The following is a 9,020-nucleotide window of genomic DNA, read 5'->3' as shown; positions in this document are numbered from 1 at the left end:
TTAAGAGGAACTTCTTCTATCCACTGCGTGAAGTAATCAGTAGCTGTCAAGATGTAGCAGTGTTGTTTTGACGAATGTGGGAAAATTTCCCTAATGATGTCCAAGCCCCATTGTTGGAACGGTTCAGTCACTGCAACACGGTGCAGCTAGGTTGCTGACCTTCATGTTCTGCCAGCGTATCGCTGACAGACTAGAAACTTGTGGGCGTAGGCATGTGCATATTTGAATAATGTGGGCAAGTAGAAACTGGCTCGCATAACTTTGTGCTTAGTGGTATTTCCCACAAAGTGGCCCCTGGTTGGTCCATTATGTAGATCATGCAATACCTTCTCTGAGTCATGTGCCTCCAGGCACCTGAGAAAAATCCTGTTACTGTGCTTTCTGTAAAGCACTCCGTGCACCAACTAATAAGATACAGATTTGAGGCGTAGTGCCCTGTTTTGTCTCATGTAGAAGTGGGAGGGTATTGTGCCATGCTCAAGGTATTGGAGCACATATTCATACCAAGAGTTTCTGCATGTAGTGGGTGGTGCTTGCTCTACATCATACATATGGATTTCTTGCTCCCAACCAACGAGCTCTTCTTCTTCCTCTTGTGCGTGGACTGCTTCACCTGCGAGTCTACAGAGACCATGACACTTGACAGTGTGAAGGCTTGATGTTAAGATCATACTCTTGCAAGCCTGCCATCCAGTTTGCATGTCATTCACCCAGCTCTTGTTGTACAAGTAGTGAGCGGACTCCTAGGTGAGGCACATAGACTTTGCAATGATTCTTCAGCAAGTAGGGTCTGAAGTGTTTCACCACCTTGTATATTGCGTATGCTTGTTTTTAAATAGCGGGTAGTTGAGTTCAGGTCCCTACATGCTTGCGCTCATGAAGGAGATGGGACATTCATCGTTTAACTCATCCTTCTGAGTGAGTACTGCAACAAGTGAGTTGTTGGAGGCGAAGGTGTATAGTAAGAAATCTTTGTTGAAATATGGGCTGTAAAGTGTAGGTGCATATGCTATATCCTACTTCATACGGGTGAATGCATTCATTTCCCTCTTGCCCCAGTTGTAGACTGCATCCTTCTTGAACATGTCTTGCATCAGTTTCACTATCTACACATAATCTGAGATGAACTTTGGAGGAAGTTTATCTTTCCCAAGAAGGACTGCATTTATTTCTTATTGGCTAGGTGAGGGATCTATGTAATGGTCCAGATCAACCTTGATCCCACTTTTGGTGATGATGTGCCCAAGGAGGTTCCCCTCAGACACTACAAATACACTCTTTTTGGGGTTCAAGGAGATCCTTTATTTCCAACATGACTCAAATATCTTCTTCAGATGTTGTATATGGTTTGACCATTTTATGGAAAAGATAGTCACGTCATCAAGGTACACCACTACGCTCTGTTCGATGAGTCCACGGAAGGAGATGTCCATGGAGCGTTGAAAGGTTGTGCCTACATTCACGAGCCCAAATGGCATTCTTCTATATGCGAATGTACTCTACTTGGTATGAAAGGTAGTCTTTAGTCTATCAGGTTCTTCTACCAGAACCTGGTTATATCCTGAAAACCCATCAAGTAAGGAAAACATTTATTCCCCAGATACTGTCTGTAAAATATGCTCCATTGATGGCACAGGGTAGTTGTCTTTGGCTGTAAAGTGTAGGCGCATATGCTATATCCTACTTGATACTGTCTGTAAAATCAACGCACAAGCGGATCTCCTTGGACTTCTTTCATACACAAACAAGGTTAGAAACCCACGTGGAATGACGAACTCTGTAAATGATCCATGCATCCAACAACTTGGTCATCTCTTTCTGTATGAGGGGTTCAAGTGACAAATGTACTTTCCTCAGCTTCTGCTGAAATGGCTTGAACCCTTCTTCAATTGGAATCACATGTTGGATTATTCGCGTGTCGTATGTTTTCAGGTCATCATATGTTCACGTGAATACATCACGGTACTATTTGAACAAGTGAAGAAAGGCTTACCGCTCTTGCTGTGTACAACACATACCATCATTGACGAACTTTATATCTTGTTATGTTCCCAAGTTTATCGGTTCGTGCATCATGGTGGAACTGTGGGATTTGTTGTTCCTTGGCCCCTGAAAGCAGTTCTGCAAGTCTTAGAGCTTTTCGAGAGATACCCCACCCTTGGGGATGAGGTTCCCTTTCTTTTCATTAGCTATAGCTTGCAGAGACTGCTCATGCTCACCTTCGTCAATTGTTGCGTCCTTGAAGACATCCGTGTTGGATATGACGTGCAGTATCTGTTGATCATCATAAAAAACACATAGATTAGTTATGTTATCAGGGATAGAAGGCTTATACAAAATTTCAACAGTAAATCTATCCCTAAGTGGTGACATCCTAGAAGTTGCGTTTGCTAAAGCATTGGTAGCCACGCTACGCATTTTTAGAACAACAATGATATTGAATGCATGGAAATTAGAGATTAGTCGCCATACCTCTTGCTGGTAACTTTTGAGATGAGGTGACAAACAATGTATGGTGTTACGTACCTTCTGTACCATGATTTCTGACTCTCCTACCACTTTGAGTGTAACAACATTGAGGCTAATGGCCTTGTGCAAGCCCAATACGAGTGCATTTGTATTCAAAAATGTTGCTCGTGCACTCAAACTCCAAGTGACTTGAGATCAAATGTTTCTTATGCTTTGGGTTTATCAAGACACACCCGGATCTTGAGCCATCCAGTGTCTTTGATCCGTCGAAATACATGGTCCATAACTCATCTGTACAAGGACCACGTGATGCACTTGTACTATTGCTGCCATTGCTACTGCTACTAGTGTTACAATGCGATGTACAAGTTTCATTTCCATTAGTTGGGCAAGGAAGGAGACCCAACTGCATGTTTGGTGGGGTTGGAGTTGGCTATGCAAGATAACACCCCAACATTTTTTCCAAGAGGCATTTGCTGAACATGAGCTTCGCGGAAGCCAACAGTTCATTCTCATCATTGATGGGAGTGATATTTTGTGTCATGTATCTCTCTAATAACACCCGGATCTGATTGCTTTTTCCCTAGTATGAAAGCCAAAAGTGTGACCAGTCTATATCAAAGTACCCATTCAACTTGCTGGACCAGTCCTTGCTAAGTAGTAAGCCATATGCTTCTGGTATGTCCACAACGATAATGTTGATGCACTGGTGAACTCAGCCATCATGAGATAATCAAATGATCACATCCCGAAGTTCACCAATGGTTGGTACGCATGTCTAATCAAGTTGGATGATTTGCACAAATGCATTTCTCCATTGCGCATTGATCTTCTTGGTAGTGGAGAGTGGCATGGCGTTGGTTGATGCGCCAAAATAAACCAAACAGTTGTGAACATTGCAGTTAAAGATTTCAAAAGAAAGCAAGAATGGAGGGAAAATTGAGTTTTATTCTTCCATCTAGAGTGTGTTAAGCACAGTTGTGAGTGAACTGGGAAATGTGCTTTCTCCCTTGCTAGTAGAGGTTGTGCTGTCTGCAGATGTTTGCCCTAGTGCACGCAACAGAATATCACGCTGACCTTGAATATTAGCTAAGTCGAAAAAAGAGATGTTTGTGCAAGTTTTCTTCATATCTTCCATAATGTTGTAATCAAGGGTGGGTAGACTCACCAAGATGTCTGGGGTTGGACTCATGTTTGTATTGTCTGACAGAGTTTTATGTAGTTTACTGCTCATGGACGTACTCTTGTTCGTTACTATCTTCTCAAGCTTGCTTTATGCTTTCTACTTTTGGATGGCTGGTGGATCAACCTTCTTCAACAGTTCAATATTTTTTCACATTTCCCCAATCGTAGGGGGAGCCCCTTGAATTCTGAGATTGTATCGACCATTTTTCTTTTGGGGCTACTTCTCGGTGTTTGTTTTTTGCACTACTTGTGAGAACTGATACATGTTGATCATCTGCCCAGTGCTTGGTGCCTCATTAGGTGAAGCATCTTCCTCATCATCTGCATCTCTCAACTGGTACTGTGCATTTCTTACTACATTTAGTGCATGGTTGCATACTTAGTCCGCAACTCATTTCCATTCCGGACAATTCCCTTCTGGGTGAATGTCTTCATGGAATGAGAAAAAATCATCATTCGTGCACAGTTATGTCTAGAACAATGAGTTGGAGATCTGCCTAGTTTCAGCTCGAAAGGAGTTGCTACCTAAAGACATGCATCCATTCTCTTGTCTGGGACGACAACTGCTCGCAGATGTGTCAATCATTCTTTGTTTCAGCTCAGAAACCTTTTTTGAAAAGTGACAAGATGAGTAAGGGTTTCAATGTCACTTGCTTCCTTGTCTTTACCCTTGCTCGCTATAGCCTGGGGCTTCCTGCTCGCATCTCTGGAGTCTTTTGTAGGTTCATCATCCTTGATGAATCCAATCATGCACAGGTCCTTTTCCACAATGATTGCCTCTTCGCAGTTCTCTAGTAACGTTGGTTTTGCAACTCGCTTGACGAAATATGCAATACTAGCTGGCAAAGTAGATGTATAGTAGTCGACAGTGATGGAGTCATGAGGTTTCATGTCTACTACAAACTTGTTCAATATGCACAAAAACCTATGATTGAAATCTTTTACCTTTTATTTCGATTCCATCTTCAGAATTCCCAACTCTTTAAGCAACATTGTCGGGGTCTTGTCATCAACAATTTTTTCTAAAAACATCCTTTTGAACATACCCCAGTTCTAGATGGAGTTGATAGGAAGGCTGTGATACCATACTGCTTCTCGACCATCCAAGGTACACGAAAACAATTTGCATGCAACGTCATCATACCATACCTTGAGTGTCTGCAGTTATAGGTAGAAGTTTTCCAAGTGGTCTTCTGCATTCACTATTATGTCAGGGTCATACTTGGTCAGCATCCTCTCCAAACACTTTGGCATCTTGTGCAAAGCAACCAAGAGAGCTAATGGTCCCTGGGTCATCCATTCCAAGTTTTGGTCAACCATGTCTTCTTCTTCTTCATCCTCCTCCTCTTCTTCAGAATATGGCGGTTCTGTCTTTGAATCTATTGGTTCTTCTCCGCCTCTGCCTCCTTCATTGCCTTCCCCTCTACCTCCTATATGGGAGTTTGAGCCCAAGATCATGAGGGTGTCCTATTCTCCTTGTAAAAAAACTAGAGGTTCCTCTTCATTTTCAATAGATTTTGCGAGACCTTTGAGTGTGGCAAGAATTGATTCTTCCACCAATGATACAACAACTGTCGTGGGAGTGGTATTTGGCTTCTTTGATGCATATGGAATATCTTGTATTCCTAGGATAAGTCTGAATGCTTTGGAAAACCGACGGGTGATGGGACAGATAAAGCAGAGGTGCTGATATGAAATTTCATGCTCATGTCTAGGAGGCGAGGAGTAACCAATTTCAAAGTTGCGTGTAGGTGAGAGGGAGCGCGAGTTACTGCCTTGACCAAATGATTGATGAGTGGGAGTGAGAGGACTTTCAGCCATAAACAACTGGCGTTCCTCCCTCTAGCGCCATAAATGTTGACAGTGTTGGACCCGCCAACATTCAGGGGATCTCCTTGGTATGAAGTCCCAACTAGACCTCACACCGTTTGGTGGAGGAGTCTCATCCAGTATCATGGCCCAGTTTTCATTGTCTTAGAGTTTTGCCTTAGATCTTGCTTGTCATCACATGAGAGTGGTTTTCTTTGTCTTCGAGCAGTGACGCTCGCGTGCCTGGTGAGTGCTTAGTGTTACTTGTAACAAGTTTCTTTCACTACAAAGAGAGAGGGTGAGAATGAGCCTCAAGTCGAAAATGAATAGTCCCAACTCTGTTAGAGACACACAACAAAACAGGATGTGTGCAGCTTCCAGCAGAGTAGTCCACGGATGTGGAACTCACAAACACACAGTGAATGGATAACACGTACAACACTCAGTGGAATAGTCCACACGAGTGCGATGGTCGTTATAACAAGTTTATGAGAATGGTTATGTTGAGTGCCCGATGGAATATTCCACATGGGCGAGACATCTTTAACAACTGATACAACATATTTTCGAAAGCATATGTACTAGAACAACCAAAATAGTTCAACTGTATTAATACAAGTTAAAGCAACATACATTGCAAGCATCCAAAGATAGTCTTACAAACGAATACAATACATGTGTGAAAATGTGTTGGCTTTTTATCAGGATTCTGAATTAAGAGAACGTTCTAAGACATAATGGTACACCATACATCACTAACCCCGATAGCGGGGTGTTGGAGCCACTGCTCGCTCCTCAAAGAAAAGACTACAAACTCTCAAGGCTATATGGGAGGAGCCAAGGTGAAAAGTCCTTTGCATGTACAAATGAGGGGTATATATAGCCAAGGGTGAAATTGACCCTTGTGACTATTCGACTTCCCTCATGATTGTTTGACTTACATGACTCTTCAACTTTAGATGTGGGTCCCTTCGAATTCCACGTTACATTACATTGATTGCAACAATATGGCCCACAACAGTGATGTGGCTGAGTTGAATCATGACATGAATCGACATGACAATGCTGGCATGTTCATACTGGTGGTGGTGTCCATGTTGAGCTGCAGTATTGCTAAGTGATGAGTGTGCTCTTGGTGTATCATACCTTCAACTTTGCATGGAAAGTTGTGAAAATTCTTTGATGGTCTTGGTGTTCGCTTGATGTTGCACGTCCATGTCTCTCCTTCACCTGTACTTGACATGCTCCATGTGTTCTCGAACAAATCTCCTAGCATGCTCTCCTTGTTCATCCCATCCGTTGTCAGGCCATGTCTCATCCATGTACCTGTATATGCAATCACTCATGATGAGATGACATAAAATCTAGAAATATCCTAGTCTACCATGATGTATCATCTTTCTTTTTCGGGTGCAGGTGATCGGGAGAGAGTACAAGGCTCTAAAACTGCGCTTAGCACATTTCAGGCCAAGATGCGGGCTCTAGGGCATTGTCAATGAAAATTGCACAGATGTCACTGGGAGGCAGAGATGAGTAGTCCAAAATAGAAGTGACCATTTGCAGGATCTGGCTTAGCTGGATGGAAAAACTGTGTAGATTTTCCAGGGAGGCAGTGCAGGCAGCAAGGAGGACATTGGTAGTGAAAACTATGTAGATTCTCTAGGGAGGCTGGCAGCGGGCTACATGAGCTTGCCGGCCAAAACTGTGCTAAACTGGGAGGTAGGCCTGCAAGACATCTCTATGTAGTTTCTGAGTTGAGCAGGGTGTCAAGAAGCTGGAGGATAGCCCAAGAAAGATGTGCAGTTTTTAGGAGGAGCAGCAGGCTTGCTATCAGGGTGACTGTCTAACATAACTACGCAAATTTCAAGGACAGTGCAGTGACAGGCACCGGTGCCTGTCCTTCATGTCTGTGTAACTTCTCGAGTCAATGGAGGTAGGCATGCTGGTAGCTTCTACACAATTTTTTGGAGGAGTGAAGCTCGGGGTCACTGCCTGGTCAAACTCTCCATTTGACCAGCGGGGAGCCTTATAGATTTGCTTGTGGGCAGTGCAGATTGAGATGGCTTGCTAAGAAAATTCAGCATTGTTCTCGTGACAATCAGTCAGGTTGATTCTAGGATTGCGTAGTGGAGACTACCTGGAAGGCAGCCTCAAGCTTTGCCTAATTCTGGTCAGCAGTACATGATCATCGAGTGCTGAGACTGTGCAGTGCATCTCAGTGGAGGTCTAACTGTTGGAGGGTGATCTGGTCAACAAAATTTTAGCAAAATGACTAAGTGTGTGAGCGAGTGAACTCATGAATGCATGACCTTGCAACCACACACTCAACATGACTTTATGACAAGACACCTTGAATCAACAAGACAACATGCTCAATGCGACTAACCAATGAGTGCAAGCGACAAGTGAGACACTTGAGATAGATCGTTGAATGACTGCTACGACACTTGAGATAGATTTTTGAATGACCGGGATGACACTTGAGTGACATTTCATACAACTTCACGTGTGAGTGCGACATATGCTTACATAACGAATACAACTTGCACACACAGAGACAGACTGTGAACATAGGAAGAAGATGAATGCAAGCATGACATGGTGACCAACATACTAAAATATGTCTGGTGAACGGTCAAGGAGGAGGGTGCGAAGACTCAACATGAGCTCATGGGATGAGCCCGAGTGCTTGCAAACATCAAGGGAAAACCCAAGGAAGGCTTTGAAATTGGATGCAAGCTAGAATTTTGGAGGGTGTTGTAGCTGCTACAACAGGTTCTCAAGTTCCCTATGGTTGTGGGTTGGAACAAATGCTCTGGAGCCCTAAAACAACTTGGGTTCCCCTAGAGTATGTGGGTTGAGTAACTAGTCCCTGGAGTCATGGGGTTGGGAAAAATGCTCTTGATCCTTGGAATAACCCAAGTTCCCTAGAGGCTGTGGGTTGAGTTACTAGTTCTTGGAGCCCTCCACAACTTGGATAAAGACCGATCTGGTTGATGTTAGTGATTTCTTGATCGGTTAGGTGAAATTACTATGGTTGAGGGTTGAGTTGGTGTGGCCTTTGGAAGCCCTAGTTGCTTTTATTTTGGTTTAACCCTTATGATCCCACATTCATGCTTGGAATATGGCACAAGGGTGATTGGCTAAAAGAGATATTTAGTTCATCCCAATCTATGGTTTGGTGGTAATATGTGGAAGCCCCTGGCTTGGTTGGAATTTTCATATATTAATATGAGCTATTTTTCTATTGTGATCTATGAACACTTGTACTAGTTATTATGGTGATCTTATGGTTGATTTGTCATGGTTTCTATTCTGGTTATATGCTTCATTAAATGAAGTGTTATTACTCTGGATCTCTCTCATGATTTGATCAATTACTGAATGTTTGATGAATGCATGGGCTAACATGTTTTGTTGTAGCTATCTTGAGAGGTTATTGAGCCTTCTTGGTGATTTTAAAATGAAGTTCAAAAGTCTATGATTAGAAATGCATTCATGACCTGTAGCTTATATGTTTATTATCTGTTTGACAAAATGTATATCTTGCATTAGGC

Source organism: Pinus tabuliformis, chromosome Q (genome assembly GCF_031772625.1).
Source record: "Pinus tabuliformis cultivar Carrire ecotype Pingquan chromosome Q, CPIR1, whole genome shotgun sequence".
Taxonomy (NCBI): Eukaryota; Viridiplantae; Streptophyta; class Pinopsida; order Pinales; family Pinaceae; genus Pinus; species Pinus tabuliformis.
The sequence above is the reverse complement of the archived record's forward strand: the minus strand, read 5'-3'. Positions refer to the sequence as shown.